This window comes from Peromyscus maniculatus, chromosome 8 (genome assembly GCF_049852395.1).
Source record: "Peromyscus maniculatus bairdii isolate BWxNUB_F1_BW_parent chromosome 8, HU_Pman_BW_mat_3.1, whole genome shotgun sequence".
NCBI lineage: Eukaryota > Metazoa > Chordata > Mammalia > Rodentia > Cricetidae > Peromyscus > Peromyscus maniculatus.
In genome coordinates, this window is record NC_134859.1 from 85,895,524 (window position 1) to 85,911,220 (window position 15,697).

At 57.6% G+C, this 15,697-nt stretch overlaps 1 protein-coding gene across 3 annotated transcripts in view; it reads left to right on the forward strand.

Moving 5' to 3' along the window:
• Nucleotides 1-1,793: 1,793 nt before the first annotated feature.
• Nucleotides 1,794-15,697, forward strand: part of Rara (retinoic acid receptor alpha) — a 46,573-nt gene continuing 32,669 nt past the window's right edge. The window contains exons 1-2 of one of the 3 annotated variants that reach the window (XM_076543335.1): nucleotides 1,798-1,899; nucleotides 6,720-6,815. The gene's annotated coding sequence lies outside the window, so the exon portion shown is untranslated. Of the gene's footprint in view, nucleotides 1,900-6,719; nucleotides 6,816-11,404; nucleotides 11,680-15,697 lie in introns of those variants that run through there. The other 2 variants (XM_016006986.3, XM_006971815.4) reach the window with 2 other exon arrangements.

Below are 15,697 nucleotides of genomic sequence, written 5' to 3' on the forward strand. Positions count from 1 at the left end.
CACACTCCTTCCCTCTCTGCTTGCTCCCAGTGGGGGGAAAAAAAGGAGTCGCGCTTGACTTTCTTTTCAGCTGGTAACTTGGCCTTTGCTGGGGTCCCCCCACCCCAGTGTCAGCTGCAAGGTCAGGCTAGGGCAGCCCCCCTGTAGCCGAGGCCCTGTAGAAGCTGTGGGTTCACAGTGGGGGGCGAAAACGCTGGAGTTAATGAAGGCCAGCTGCCCGGCTGGGTTCTGCCTACAGCAAGCTGGAGGCCAGCCTTCGGTGGTGGTTAGGGGGAGGGGGAGGGTGACCTCCATTCCTGGGTACAAGGATATCCTGTAGCAGCTGGGCCTGTGCTTCTCCAGGAGCTTGGTTTCATCCTCGGCTTGTTAGAGTCGTCTGCTTCTCCCCTCCTCGGTTCCTCCCCTCCCCAAATACCACTGGGCTCTTACTGAGCTCTCTCACTGGAGTGGTGGCCCAGCTGAGATCTGAGGATCTCCAAGCCCTTTGGTAAACACTCATTAACTGCCTGGGAAGAATCCGGAGTCCTGTTTAACAGCTGGGAGAGAACTGAGGCACATGAGGGTGAAAGGCTTGACCTGAGCTCACCCCGCAGACTCCACCCTGGGGCTTCCATCCACGCCGTCTCGCTCCTCCTTCCAGTTCTTCCTGCGAGCCGGTGAGCTTGGAGACTCTGCGGCTGCCCTCTGCCCTTCTAGGAAGAGGCCACTGCTCTCTCCCATCCCTCAATGTGCCCTGGACTTCTCCTGGCCCTTCATTCCATGACATTTCCCCCACATCTGCTGCTGCTGCTGCTGCTGCTGCTGCTGCTGCTGCTGCTGCTGGAAATAATACGCAACACTCCTTGCAAAATGTTCTCAGGCCAGCGCTCTGCAGACTCCTCAGACCTCTCTCCACCTGGCCCACCATGCCTGAATTTCTCTTTCAGGAGAGACCAGAGAAGGAACAACCTTGGAGAAAGCCCATTACCCTATACTACAGAGCCAGTGACCTTGAGGTTGACCTACTGTGTTAAGAGATGTCTCTGTCCCAGAATAATACCTGGGGAAATACCCTTTAACGTGTTCATTATGGTAATAAAGACTCACGGTCCTGTTGAGGGCTGAGCAAGGGCGCTGGTTGACTTCTAGGTTCTGTGTCTTATGCATCCCCTGCTAATCGCCATCTCTGGTGCTAGATGTATCCGAAGACGTCCTCTCCTCTCCTGGGCCACCTGCCCAGCCCCTCCTATACCTGAGTGCACGCCACAGGCTCCCTAGTACACCACAGTAGGCCCTGTAGTCTAACAGTCTAACCCACAGTCTCCAGCTGCCATGGAGACATCCGGCCCTCTTGCTGAAGACCAAGGTTTCTCCTGGGATGGTCCCTTTGGCACTTAGGAATAATGGCGTGGGATGAGTAGAACGATAGAGTCCGAAAAAGAGGACAGAAGCGGGTGTGTGTCTGTCTAAAAGGACAGGCATCCCTGGCATCCCCATAGCTGATATAGCTAAATAGCCCAATGGGAGTGGTGGAGAATAAAGTCCTCAACCCCATCCTCCGGGTCCAAGGCCAAATCCATAGCCTCAGGAGAGGCAGAAAGAAATGTTTGTCATGGGGTGTATCTTGAGATCTGATACTGCTCCTGGCCCCTACCCATGCTCAGATCCCCCCACTTTTCTTCCAGTGGATTAGCTTTCCTCCATCAGTCCTCAGCGCTACACCCGCTAACCGAGTGGGGGTTGGTGGTGGAGGGCAGGGAGAGCCTACAAGCTGAAGAGTGGGCTTTAGGACCCAACGGGAACCGTGCCTCTTGCAGCAGCCTAACCCAGAAGCAGGGGGGAATCCTGAATCGAGCTGAGAGGGCTTCCCCGGTTCTCCTGGGAACCCCACCGCCCCCCTGCCGGCACACACCTGAGCAGGTAGGACCGTGCACACCCCCTCCCAATTCTCCGCGGGCCTTCTTTGGCTGGAGTCTCCCTGCTCGTGCTCCGGCCGCTTCCCTCTTCGGCAGTTCAGGCTTTCCCCATTTACTCCTCCCCCATTGCTCACAGTAGTCCAGGGAGGTGGGAGCCTGGGAACCCTGGGGCGCTGGGAAGCTCTGAGCCCCAGACCCCCGGAGCGCCTCTCTCGCAATTCGCGCCCCCCCTCGGGCATGCTCCATTCTCTCGCTAAGAATGGAAAGTGGGGGAAGGTCTGCCCAGGCCCCACGCCCTTGCACCCTCCTTGGCAGTACTGATTCAACCTCCCACCCCCACCGCACCTAGGCTGGAGAATGGGGAAGTGAGGGCCAGACAGGAAAAGTGGAGAGGGCGTGAAGGGAACCCTACTCTCCCCGAGGGATTCTCCCTTGCTTCTCCGAGGCTTCCCAGCCTGGAGCTCGGGACTTTGCCTCCACTCCCTCTCACTATGTAGGGAGCCCAGGTCTCCTTCCAGGTGCAGGACGATACACTTGGGTGCACAAGGGCTTTGTGGATGCCTGGTGGAGGCTTGCTGACCTTGTTCTCTAGGGGAAGTCCTTTCCGATTACAACTCTCAATTCCTGCCAACACCTCAGCACCTAGTGCAGAAGCCCCTCCCTTGAGTGCCTGTGTGTAGCCATGTGGTTGTAAGACCTATAAATTTTGGATAAAGGTTCCTGCATGCATCCAAGGGGAGAGAGATCCCAGTGAGGCCCAAGCCAGATCAGGCTGAGTCCAGATGGCTGGGGAAGGGGGTGTGGACCAGATCTGGAAGGCCTATCAGCCATGCCAGCTCCCTGCAAGCCTTGGCTTACAGAGCCTCAGGCTCCTGGTGTTACCCTAGAACTGGGAGGTCCCCAGGCTCCTGCCCTCCGGCAGGCTCTCTGGGAGAGAGCTGGATGGTACCTACTGTTTACATTGGCTGCTTTCCCCTTCCAGTGGTGGGCTGCCGGGCCCTGCTCGCTGAAGATGGGGGGCATCTCATCGTGGGTTGGTGTGCTTATGTGAAGGGCAGGTGGTCTGTCTGAATAACTAGTAGCCATGTGTGTATCTTGCCTCTGGGGGTAGCTGAATTGGGAGGGGGGGTGATGCGATAGAATTGGTCCAGAGCCATCCTAGTTTGGCTCTCAGGATGCTGTGAGGGTGGGTGACCCACACACCTGTCTGCAAGCTAGCTGTGTGCTCTGGATTCCTTCATGTTTCCCAAGGTCCCCCTGAGGGCTGGCTTTGGAGGAGAGGGTCTGTGATGGAACGGATTCCTGGGTGTGAGTCAAAGGCCTGAGACTCTTAACCCTACAAATTTCTAATCTTCCTTCCAGGTAAACCTCAGTTTCTTCATCCGTGAAAGACTTCTGCCCATAGCTGGCTAGGCTTACCTGACAGTGTCCCGGCCCCAGAAGGCCCCAGAAGGCCCCAGGAGATAAAGGATGGGGAAGCCCTGTGTAAACTCCAGTTAGGACTGCAGAGCTCTGGGAGAGGAACCCTCCTTAAATCTGGGTCAGTCTCTCTCTTCAGTTTCCCTCCACCACTGCCCAGGGGACAGAGGAGCCTTGCAGGGCTCTTGCCTGAGGATGCAGAACTTCCTGAGATCGGTAGCTCGCCCTGACACCAGGGCGCTTGCCAGACAGCACAGATCTTTGCACCAGGCTCTCTTTTTTTTTCTTCCCCTCAGAGGCCACACAGGAGCCTCTTCTCCACCTTCCTTTCCTCATCCCCGTCTGCGTCCTTGTCTGTCTCTTCCCTGCCCAGTGGCCTCCTTGTCCGGCTCACTGGGCAGGAGCCCTAATCGGATTGGACAGCTGAGATATGTGCGGTGACTGAAAGCAGGCAGGCGGGAGGGAAGCCCCTGGCACTGCCCTGGCGAGAGAGAGAGAGAGAGAGAGAGAGAGAGGAGAGAGAGAGAGAGAGAGAGAGAGAGAGAGAGAGAGAGAGAGAGAACCACCTTGGGCTTGCTGACTCCTGGCTTGGTCCCAGGGAAGGGGAGCCAGAGGAAGCCCAGAAAAGGACAGCTAGGGACTAGGGACCGGAGGTCGGGGTGGATCCCACACCTGAGGCCATGGTTGATACTTAGTCTTAAAATGCAAGCACCCTGGGACCATAGGTGGGAGCTAGGCTGTCTCCCCTCTTCCCATGGCTCCACTTTCTTCTCTGTTCTTTCCTGTTCATAGTAGTATTTGATGCTCCAATCCAGCCCATCTTGCCAGGACCTTCCTATAGGTCATATCTTGTAGCTACCAGGGCACTGTGTGTGTGGTGTGTGTGTATGTGTATGTGGTGTGTGTATGTGTGTGGTGTGTGTATGTGTGTGGTGTGTGTATGTGTGTGGTGTGTGTGTGTATGTGTGTGGTGTGTGTGTATGTGTGTGGTGTGTGTGTATGTGTGTGTGGTGTGTGTATGTGTGTGGTGTGTGTATGTGTGGTGTGTGTATGTGTGTGTATGTGTGTGTGGTGTGTGTATGTGTGTGTATGTGTGTGTGGTGTGTGTGTATGTGTGTGGTGTGTGTATGTGTGGTGTGTGTATGTGTGTGTGGTGTGTGTATGTGTGGTGTGTGTGTGTATGTGTGGTGTGTGTGTGTGCACGCGCGCGTGTGTCCCTATCGAGACTGTTTCCTTCCCTCTCCTTGGAGATATTTTTCTCCTTCACTCTCTGGGCTGGAGGCCAGGGCTCCTGGGTTTCCCACTTGCCTCACAGTACAGGGCTCCCTTGCCTTGCCGGCCTCCAGAGAGTCTCTAAACTGGTTTCCTGAGTCCTGTATGGGGAGGGCCTTCCCCTAGAGCTGGGAGGTGCCAGGAATCCCGGATGGGATGGGTAGCAAGGTGCTATACCACTGGTGTGGTACCAGTGAGAATAGACTTCTCCCTCATGACCTCTGATTCAGCTTGGGGGCCTGCGTGCCCAGCATGGTGGACATGGCCTGGTCCTACCTCCAAGCTTCTTGCTCTACATGTGGGTATCCAAGATCTTCTGCTGCCCTGTTGGCTATGGTATCTGGGGGTGGGGGTCCCTGTTGAAACCCCTATATCTGAACCATGTATATTTTGGGGAGCAAACGACCAGCATAATTGGGACTGGGGTGCTAGTTTGGCTTCCATCCAGTTGGGCTAGGATAAAGGAGACACACCAACTTTACCAAATGCTAATTCCCTCTGCCCTCAAAAGACCAGTGGGTAGAGCCAGACCTTCCCCTCTCCGTACCCACAATGTGGTTGGCATTGATTTGTCAGGAATTGGGAAGGGTTCCCTCTAGACCAATTGAGTCCTTTCTTCTCCCACAGGGCTGGGGCGACTCTGTGATTGCAGGCACTTATGCGCAGGCCTTCCCCCACTAGGGAAGGAGTGTGGGATGCCCCAGAGATGGCCAAGTTGGCACTAGCCCCAGGCTGGAGTGCTGGACACTGTTCTGAGCTGAGAGTTAGTTGGTGGGTGAGGGCAGGGCACAGGCCTCCCTGCCCCCTCATTTCCTGCTCTTTGGGCAGCTGTGGGCGAGAAGGCTGTGGGGACTGACTATTTTTAGTTGGTCTGTCCCCTGGCAGGAGGGACGTGCAGAAAAGCACGGGGCAGGCGGCGGAGGGGCTGGCCAAGGTGAGGGTAAAAAGGCAGGCAGAGGAGTGAGGAAGTGCCAGGAGTAGCCCATGGAACAAGGAAGTGTGGTGGCCAGGGGAGCAACCTTGCAGGGGAGGCTTGACCCAGCTCAGAGCAGCGTCTCTCAGGTTTCTCAGTTTCCCTCAGATCTGAAAGGAACTTCTGAGGCCCAGACAAGCCCCTTCCCCTCACAGAGGGAACCAGAGAGGGATATGTTCGTCCCTAGGACTCTCATCCAGTTACCAGCTTTGCTCCAGGTGGTTGCCCTTCTTCTTCCCCGGGTCTCTACCACGCGGCGGCTTGTGTTTCCTTCCCGGCTTGCAGCAAGGAGAACCTCAGGCCAGGGACGGGAGGGAGGGAGGGAGGGCTGTTTCCCCTCTGTGCCGGTTTGTGCAGGGTCTCTGCAAACCCCAGCTTGGTTTGTTTATATGTCCACCATGTGGAAAGAGTCTGTATCCAGGCTGGAAGGAGGTTGGGGTTGGGGTTTGTTTGGGTGGCCTGTGGCCACTGGTGTGAATGGAGGTGCTGGACAGCTTCCAGCACATTCCCAGGCTGGCAAGCTGTGGGGCTTGGAGCCACCTTTCGGAAGGGACATCCCCGTCGTCCAGCTGTTTCATTTTAGAGACCTAGAGAGGGCCAGGGATTTGTCCACAGTGGCAAGATGAGGTGGGGAGACAGATGGAGGACAAGAATCCAGATCTTCAGACCCTCCAGAACCTTTTGTGAGCCCATTCCTGCCATGCCCGGGACCCATGCCCAGGACCCATGCCCTTGCCTCCTGCACAGAAAGGGATTAGAGCAATTAGCAGATGCCCTCTGAGGCCTAGGAGCAGAGGCTGGTATGGGGAGACAATTTGGTAGGGAACCGCTGTCTCTTGGGAGTCTGTCTGCATTCTGTCTCCCTGAGGGGCTCCGTGTTGTATGGGTGCAGAGAGGTGAATGACGCCCCCTATAGTTGTTCCAGAACCTTCCGGTGTTGGCAGCTAGGGGGCAGTTGTTGCAGATGGGGCTGAAATCTAACACCTACTTCCTGCTCTGCCCCCTGCCACTCAGCCTCCCCGGTTTTTTTGGCTGGCCACCCCCTCACCAGGCAGCTCTGAGTGGGTCACAAATTATGGTGCAGGGGCCCCTCCCCCCTCCACTCAGTCTCCCTGTCTCTGGGGTCCTGATTTATCACGCACCCCCCCCCCCCCAATCAGGCATGCTGCAGTGTGTGAGAAATCAATAGCGCAAATGGATTGAGGCTGTTCAGCCTGTCGACTCCCTTTGGGCCCCTCCAACTCCGCTGGGACCCGGTAAGTTCAGCCTGCCCCTTCCTGGTTTAACAGAGACGACAGAGACGCACCGCGCCTCGTGGGAGCACAGGAACTCTGTCTGTCTCCATCTCTCTCCTGTTCGCCCTCTCCCATAGACTGGGCTGGTCTTAGCATGACAAATACTCTTGAACATTTATTTCCTAGTTTGGGTGGAGTGTGGGGTGGAGGGGCTCAAAGGGCAGCGGGCTGCCGGCCAGAGGTGGGGCGGGAGGGAGGCAGGTGGGTGCGGGAGACGGAGAAGGAGCTGGAGCTAGAGAAGGGATTGGGTGACAGCCCACCCCGCTGGCTTTGGTAACTCAATCCCTGGCCCCACCCTCACGATGATTTCCCTCCCGTTCAACAACTTCAGCAGCTGCCGGCAGGAGAGTGTGTGTGTGTGTGTGTGTGTGTGTGTGTGTGTGTGTGTGTGTGTGTGTGTGTATGTGGGGGTGGGGAGGGTGAGAGAGGGACTGTGGGGGCAAGGGTGCTGCCAAGACATGTTTAAAGGAGACTCATAGCCTGGGTACAACTTGGGTGGCAGGAGGAGGTGGGCTAAGTCAGAGAGTGGGTGGTGAGTGATGGGCGCGGGGCGGGGCGGCTGTAAGGGGGCGGGGCCGGCCGTAAGGGGGCGGGGCGGCCCTGCCCAAGGGTCTCACTTCAACTTGTTGGCGCTAGAGCAGAGCTGATATCATGGGGCTGAGCAACCTTGAGGAGGTAGGGGGCCAGCTGCGCCACAGTTCAGCTCTGGATGATGAGGCCTGCCTTCACCAGGGGGCGCATGTAACTAACCAAGGAGGCCATCGCTGGCCCCTGTCCCTGATCCTCCTTAGGCCATGCCTGCTGGGCAGCACAGCCCTGGTAGTGACTAAGTCGCTTCTGTCCCGGGGCTGGCAAAGTTCCAGACTCAGCCCTTCTCGGTAGGTGAGTCACGGCCCTGGCATCTTCCCCGGATGCGGCTGAGTCACCAGGCCATGCCCGCCTGGTAGGTGGGCATCATGCTCGGGCTAGGGTGGTGGTTATATGTGTACCCCCAGTGCCTTCTCTGGTCTCTTTCATCTCCTGGCCCTACCCATAAACCTGCAGAGCCAGGCAGGCATGATGCCTCCTCCACATACTCTGCTGAGGTCAAGGAAGTAGCAGGCTTCAGAGCAGAGCGGGATATGTTTGGTCTGAAGGAAGCGGGAGCGTAGGGGTGATGGCCGCCCTGCTGGGAGCATGGAGCAGACAGCTGAGTTTGAATCCCCGATCTGCACTGACAGACTGCGTGACCTTGGCAAAGCAATTTGTTTGTTGTTGTTGTTCTTTGATTTTTGGGTTTTCGAGACAGGGTTTCTCTGTGTAGCTTTGCGGCCTGTCCTGGATCTCACTCTGTAGCCCAGGCTGGCCTCGAACTCGCAGAGATCCGCCTGCCTCTGCCTCCCGAATGCTGGGATCAAAGGTGTGCTCCACCACTGCCTGGCTCATTTTTGTTTTGTTCTGTTCATTTGAGACAGGTTCTTACTCTGTAGCCCAGGCCAGCATGGAACTTACTAGTAGCCCTGGCTTGCCTAGAGCTCATGGCCACCCCCTGTCTTAGTCTCCCAAGGGCTGGGACTATAAGCATGAATTACCCACATCCAGCTGGTTGGCAATTTCTCTTTGAGCCTCAGTTTCCTATTCTGTACTATGGGAACGGGACTCATGTTGGACTGAAAGAAGTGGATCCAAGATAATCGCGGGAAGTATACCTTATGGATAAATAAGCCGGGAGGCTGGGGGAGGAGGAACGAGTTGAGGCTGGTTCTAGCAAGTACCTCTGGCCTCACCCACCTCCAGGTGGTCTTGGAGAGACAAGTTTTCCCCGTGTGCCCTCTTCTTCAGACACTGCTTGGCGCTTGCGTGCATGTGAGAGCGTTCTCTCTCCCGCTTTAGGCTGTCCTCAAACTCCTAACCCTGCTCCCACCTCACCCAGGATGCTGAGGTCATATCTACGCACCACCACGCCTGACGTAATGTAATGCCGTTCTTTGGTTGTTCTGTTTTGAAATACAGTTTCTCTCTGTAGCCATGGCTGGCCCAAACCGGCCTTGAACTCCAGCAGTGTCCCTGCTGGATCATCCACCCCAAGTGCTGCTGTTATAGGTTACAGGTGTGTGCTCCCACATCCCGGCTTAATGCTGTTCTTCAGGAGTTCCCACAGGCTGCAACTCCCTTCATGACTAGGAGCTGGCCGGACAGCTGTCATGACCTATCCGAGCCCTCTCTGGCCTCCACTAGTCTGAAGAGGGACTCTTGTCTTGGGAAGAAGTGTCCTGCCCACCCCCACACAGCCTGTCTTCTTTGTGCAGGGATAGGAGAGGCCCTAGGAGTCTTTCCTAAAGAGCGTCCCGGGGAGGGGGGCTCTTCTCTTCCTAGACCCTTGCTATATTCTACCTTCTCCGTTCTCCTGAAACAGTGTCGCTGGCAGAAGTGGGTGGGAACCCTGTTTTGAGACCAACACAGTTGCTGCTGCTGTGGGCTCATGACTCCTGCCCCCCCTCCCCCCTCCACACACACCTAGGGACTTCTGCAGTAGGAGGAGGGTAGGGCTGGACTTTGGACCTGTAGTACTGAATGCCCTGGGCATGAAGGAAGCCTCCCAAAGGTGTGCAGGCTGTGCGTCCGATCTTGTATGTGCCTGACCCTTATAGGAAGTGGTTTGTGTGAGCACGGATTTCCTCCATCATCTCCACATGGATCTACAGCTACATCTGTTCAGATGCATGGTCCACTCTCTGCTTCATGCCCTTGTATATACACACACGTCTGTAGGTGCTTTTTTTGTGTGCTGGGTGTGCATATCTGTCTTTGAGGTGTACACACACACATTCACACCACGAATGTGTGTGGGATTATGCGTTTGTGCCAGGTGTGTGTACAAGAAGAGTGTACCTGAGTCCATATGCTGGCAGGTGTGCCTGAAGGCTGCCCATGTGGGAGGCAGTATAACTCTGTGCATGCACACTTGAATTTCCCTGTCCATGAACCTTCTTCCCTTTTGGTCTGGTAGGATCTAGGCTGGGAGGAGCCTGCGGGAGCTGGAGGTGGACTGTCCCTAGGCCCCCTCTTAGCCTGGTTCCTCCCTTGGGTGAGGCCCCTGAAGATGGTGGGGCTCTAGCTAGAAGGCTCCAGGAGAGTGCGGGGGTGGGGAAGGGCGGGGAGTTCGTGGAGGGGAAGGGGTTAAGCGTCGGCCTCCACATCTGGGAGCCATTGGCGCATTCTTGCCTGCTGAGCGCATGTTTGTGGATGGATCTGTACGGGACAGAACGGGACGGGACGGAGCAGGAGGGAGGGGCGGGGCGGGTGGTTAGCACCGGCGGAAATCCAGACAGGAGCAGGAGACTGCTCTGGCCCGGCGGGCGGGAAGGGCTTGGGGTAGCGCGGCTCTGCTTTGCCTAGTTTTCCCTTGCGTCGGACCTCTGGGCAGAGCGTCCCACCAACCTGGCCTGCGCTACCTTCCGAGGCCGCGGGGCAGAGCCAGAGAGAGGGAAGCAGACACCCCAGTTCTAGGCCGGGTTCAGCAACCGATGCAACCGTGGACAAAAATCCAATGCGGGCCTCGGACCTCCTGTTCCCAGTCTGAAAACTGGGCCACCTGGTCAGACTGAGTGTCTCTTCTCTAGGGTGGAGGCCTGGGCGTGTGTGGCGCTTCCCTTTCCAGTGGGATGTCCTGTGGGGGCACTTGCCACACCTCTGCCCAGGAACCCCGTGAGGGAGGCGCTCCATGTGGACCCACCCTCCTCCAGTGGACTGCTAACGGTGGGCACTTGAGTCTCCTCAATGGCTGGGAGGGGGCTTGTGACAGTTGGGGACTAAGGTCTGCAGATGGAGTAGGACTCAGATCCTGTCCTCCTGGAACATGCAGGAACTGCCCTGTCCACTCGAGTGGCGTCTTCTAGAATGGAGAGGGTGCTCCTGGCTGACCCGAGAGCTGTCTTTCTGGGCGAAGGTATTTGAAGCTCCACGGAGGGCTGGAGTTGAGTTAGAAGCTTCCTCTACCCCACTCGAGCTGGAGAGGTGTTGGGAAGACGGTCCACTCTCTGTACTTGGGCTTTGCAGATGAGAAATATAAAGGTCCAGAGAAGGGAAGTGGCTTGCTCAAGGTCAGATAGCTTTCAGTTTCAGCTGACCCCGGAGGACTGTGATTAGGAGAGACAAAGACCTGACAGCTGCGGCTGGAGTCAGTGCGTTCGTTCGTTCGTTCTCTTCCACATTACACCACCTCCTCTCTTCCCAGGTTTAGTAGGTGTGTGTGATGTGTGTGTCCCTGTGAGTGTGGGCGTGTAGCTGGGGGGAGGGAGTGTGTAGGATACCGCACGCTGAGGTTCTTTCTCTGCCGAGTCTTATTTTTACTCTTTTCTCTGAGCTTCACACTCCCCCCAGCTCCCCCCCCCCCTTCTCGCTCTGAATCTCTTTCTGGCGTTTTGAGGGAGGGATTCTCCCAGATTCCCACGGTCCAGCCGTCGGCTGGAAGCGTCTCCTTTAAGGCTCGCCCTTGCCTGGGTCTATTAAGGAGGGGGGGGCGGGTGTGAGCCTGAGAACCCGCCCCTGGCTAGTGATTGGCCCGTGGCAGGCAGGGGCGGACTTGCAAGAGGGGGAGCCTCCCTCCCACCCCAGCTCCATACCCTCCGCCCCCCCAGTCTGGGGCTCCGGGTAAAGTTTCAGCCTCCGCACGTGACTCGCCATGGCCGCTGCCGTCGCCCCGCGCCCCTGAGCCGCGGCCCCCCGGACGGCTCCTCTCCGAGGACCTCACACCCCTGACTCCCGGCAGCGCCGAGGCGCCGGCTTGTGGGGGGAGACGCTGTGCTCACAGACACCCAGACGGGTTGCATCCCCTCGCTTCGAGGTAACCTCTCCCCCGGGATCCTGGGGAGCCCTCGGCTCTCTCACGTATCGGGGCCCCGGTGGCCTGCTCTGGATGGGAGCTGCGGGCGGGCGGGCGGGCGGGGACTGGGCGCCGGTGGTTTCGCCGGGGACCCGGGGTTTCCTGGGCTTCCCAGCCTGCCGCTGGCGTGTCTGGGGTTGGGGAGCCCCGTCTGCGCCGCATCTTCGCGCGCGCGCAGCCTTGAGGCTCCTGCGGCCGTCTTGCCGTGCGTGTCCCCAGCGCTCCAGCCGTGGAGGATCCACCGCCGGGAACTCTTCTTTTTCTCTTCGAAACCAAACCAAACAAAAAGACTTCTTGAAACCTGTTTGGGGAGAGATCAGATGCCCAACGGACCAGCCCCCTCCTACTCTTTTCTCTTCTGTTACCTGAGCCGCCCTGTGGTTTGGGGAGAATCAGCCAGGGGGCCCACCCCCACCGGAGGGAACTGGCTGGGGGGCGGGGCCCGCTCAGCTGGTGTCTCGGTTGGAGTGTGGGGGAGCCGTCAGAATTGGGTGCGGGTGCCAGTGCAGTTGGGTGAGATGCGCCCCGGGGGTCTTGTGTTACTTGGAGGTTGTGGGAGCCTTTTGGGGTGAGGGAAGGACAGAACAGACCGACCGACCTGGCTTTGCTGAGGATGTCTGGGATCTAGTGCCACCCACGAGGCTTGGAAGCTGCTAGCCAGATGTGTGTATGTTGAGCGGTGGTTGGCAGATCAGTTTAACTGTGTCCCCTTTCCTCTCTGGTCACTGCCCTGCTGTCGTGGGAAAGGGGGACAGATCCCCCAGGGTGCTAGGCTGGGGGGTGGGGGCCGACTCATATGGAAATCATTTTAAAAGGCAACAACCAACTCGGTCTTGAGAAGTTTCTTGGATTTTTTGTTTTCTTCGCTGCCCACCCTGTCTTGGATAGGATGCCCAGCATGCTGGCGTGGAAGGGAGGGTACCCCCTGCTCCTACCTGGTGCCAGCTCCCGATTTGCAGCCAGATTGCTCCCTTCTGCCTGCTGACTGTGTGCACATCTGTATGTGTGTGCTCTCCCACAGAAGTGTTCCCTCCGCCCTTTGCTCTTTATACCAACTCTCGGTTCTGCTCTCGATTCACCCTGCCGGCATGGGGACTCAGGAGTGCCATCCCTTTTCTCTGGCTGAAGGCTTCCTTCCGCCAGGCAAAAATTTTGAGGGAGGGTCTGGGGGGACCTAGTAAGGACTCCTAGGTCCTGCTAGGAAATTAGGGTTCAGGCCCCCACACTCCTCCAACTTCTCGGGGGCTTTGTGTGGAGACACACTGGGGAAGGCCCCGGGTTGGAGTGGGGGTGGCCTGGAGCCTTGGGGCTTCCCCTGGGAGGGGTGGAAATGAGTCTGGGGGAGGGAACAAGAAGAGCTTTTGGCCTTAGCTGAGTGGTTCTCCCTTGTGAGGAAGAGGGATGTGGAGTCACAGAGCTGGTGGCTGTGAAAGATGGTACCCACCGAGGGGCTGGCGCATCAGTACTGCCTGGGAGTCTGGGCCGGGAAGCAGAGAGGTCAATGGGGTCAGACTCAAGTAGGCCCTTGGGAGCCTCCGATGGTGGATTTGCAGGCTCTTGGAGGGTGTGAGCCTGTAGTGTGTGCAGAAGGCCCTCACTGGAGGGGTTTCTCAGATCTAGTGGCGCTTCTGAGAAGACGCTGGGCTGGGAACCAGCCTTGTCCTGCCACAGCCCCAAATCTCCGTCTCTTTAGTCTGACCCTGAATGCACCTGCTGCCACCCTGGGATACCTCTCTCCTTCACCTCCTACTCCTAACCATGTGGCAGTCTGGCAGGAAGCTAGCTGTAGGCAGCCTGATCACCCCTGTGCCTCCTCCGAGGGGCACAGTCACCCACACATGCCATGACGTTGTTCCTGCCAGCCTGTCTAGTGTGGGGGCGAGAACACCAAGTGGCCTTCAGGTCTGTTTTGGGGACACTGACAGACCCAGATGACCTGTCCTTCCATTAACCATTTGGTCTCCAAAGCTGGCTCTGCCTTCCCGGATCTTTCCCACCAGGTCACTCGGTTCAGATTTGGAGGTTTTAGATGATTGGTCCTCAGAACTGTGTGATACGAGGGGAGAACATACCATGATATAAGCTTTAATGCTCAGATCCGTGTGCCCTGGGATGCCTGAGCAGGGAAGGACCTCTTCTCAGTTGGAGGAGAGCTGAGTTGAGCCCTCAGTGGGGTCTTCTGAGGAGCACTGCCTAGGATCTAGGGTGATGGACATCTGAGGAAGGTAATCCTATCCCTTGACAAATAGGCACAATAATCCCCTCCCAGCACCCCACACCCCTGTCTGGTTGGTGGTTGTGGTTTTGGGAGTGTGGGGAGCTGGCAGAGCCTCTGGCGAGATGACCAAGGTTGTCATGACTTACTGCGTCTTGAGAAAGAAGTGGAGCCAGTGGGACACCCCCAGCTTGCCAGTGGGATACCCCCAGCTTGCTTTGGAGGCTTTGGCTACACATCCTAGCTGCCGCCTTTCCTCCTCCTGCGTCTCCCTCTCCACCCTCCTCCTGCTGCTGTCTGGAGCCCACACAGTTTCTGTGGGATGTGGGGGCTGGGCAGGGCCTGGCTCTCCTTGTGTGTCCAGGAGGTGTTCTGGGAATTGGCAGGATTAGTTGAGGGTGTCTGGGTGTCCCTGTAGGGTGGGCGGCATGCGGGGACCTGGCCCAGAGTGTGAGAATGTGTCAGCGTTGGTGTGTGTGTCCCTAGTCTGGTTTGGGTGTGGGTGTCTCTGGCTTCGTCTGGATCTTGTCTGGATCTTGCCTCCTTCTCTGGTCCTCACACACACCCCCAACAGGCCCCCCCAAGCTGGGACCGCCTGCCTGCTCTCCTCTCAACTGCAACTGGAACCTCCCTTGCCTGTTCCAGGAATTTGGTAAGGAGGAGGAAGAGGCAGGCAGGCAGGCAGACAGACCTCCCACACTCTAGTCCGCCCGCTGGCCTGGCATCACAGGGGAGATGAAATAGATGCTGTGGTAGGTTTTGCCTGGCTGCATTGGTCCCCCCCCCCCCCCCCATCACATAAGGGTTGCCTCCTGGAGAGGTCCCTACTTTGCCCTGAGATACCTCCTTCCATGTAGCATCCTGCCGCCGCAAAAGCTCCCTGCTGGACCTCCAGGCTCCACACTCAGTCCCAGTAGCTGGTGGGGGATTAAGCTGCTGCCAGCCTGGCCAGCACCTGTTGCCAACTCCAGCCTTGTAACTGGAGCTGGCCAGTGAGGGGCTGCAAAATGACAGGTGGGATTTCTCCAGCCGGCCCCCAGCCTCTTTGAGATTTGCCTTTTCCCTTCTGGTTGGAACTGGGGAAGCCCATCCCCCACCTCGGCAAGTGTCAGCCTCATCTAGCCTGGATACTCCTGTCCTGCCCGGAGGACCCTTGTACCCCGTCATTGACTGCTGCAGAGTTAGGCAGTCCTCCTTCAAGTTCTTAGAGCTCTCCTGCCTTGACAGGGCAGAGTGCGTGCGTGTGGGTGTGCATGTGTGTGCATGTGTGTGTGTGCACACGTGCGTGTGTGCGCGCGCACTCATGGTGTGTGTGTGCACGCGTGCACGCATTGGGGGAGGCAAATGGGGTGGTTCTCCTAATGTTTTAATTGCATAAAAACTGGGATCTCAGCTCTCGGCCGGTGGGGAGTCTGGGGCTGGCTGGCCGCCCGGTTTGAGCTAAATATAGCCTGGGACATCTGCAGAGAAGGGGAGGGGGGTGGAGGGAGGTTCCATTCCCCTCACCTCAGCCAAGGTGCCCTCGTCTGGGCGGGCACCTTGGAACCGGGAGCGGGGATTCCTCAGCACAAAAGGCAGGGGAGTGGCGGTAGGGGCTGGGCCTTTGGGAATTTGCCTGTTCGGAGGCCACTAGACAACCCAAGTGAACCTGGAGGCTCAGGATAGGACCCATGTGGGGTACGTGGGGTACTGGTGAGGTCCTCTGGCCCTGGCTCCCTCTTCCCCAAAGTTGCCTAAGGTCAGGCAGCCTCGGTGTGTCACGGT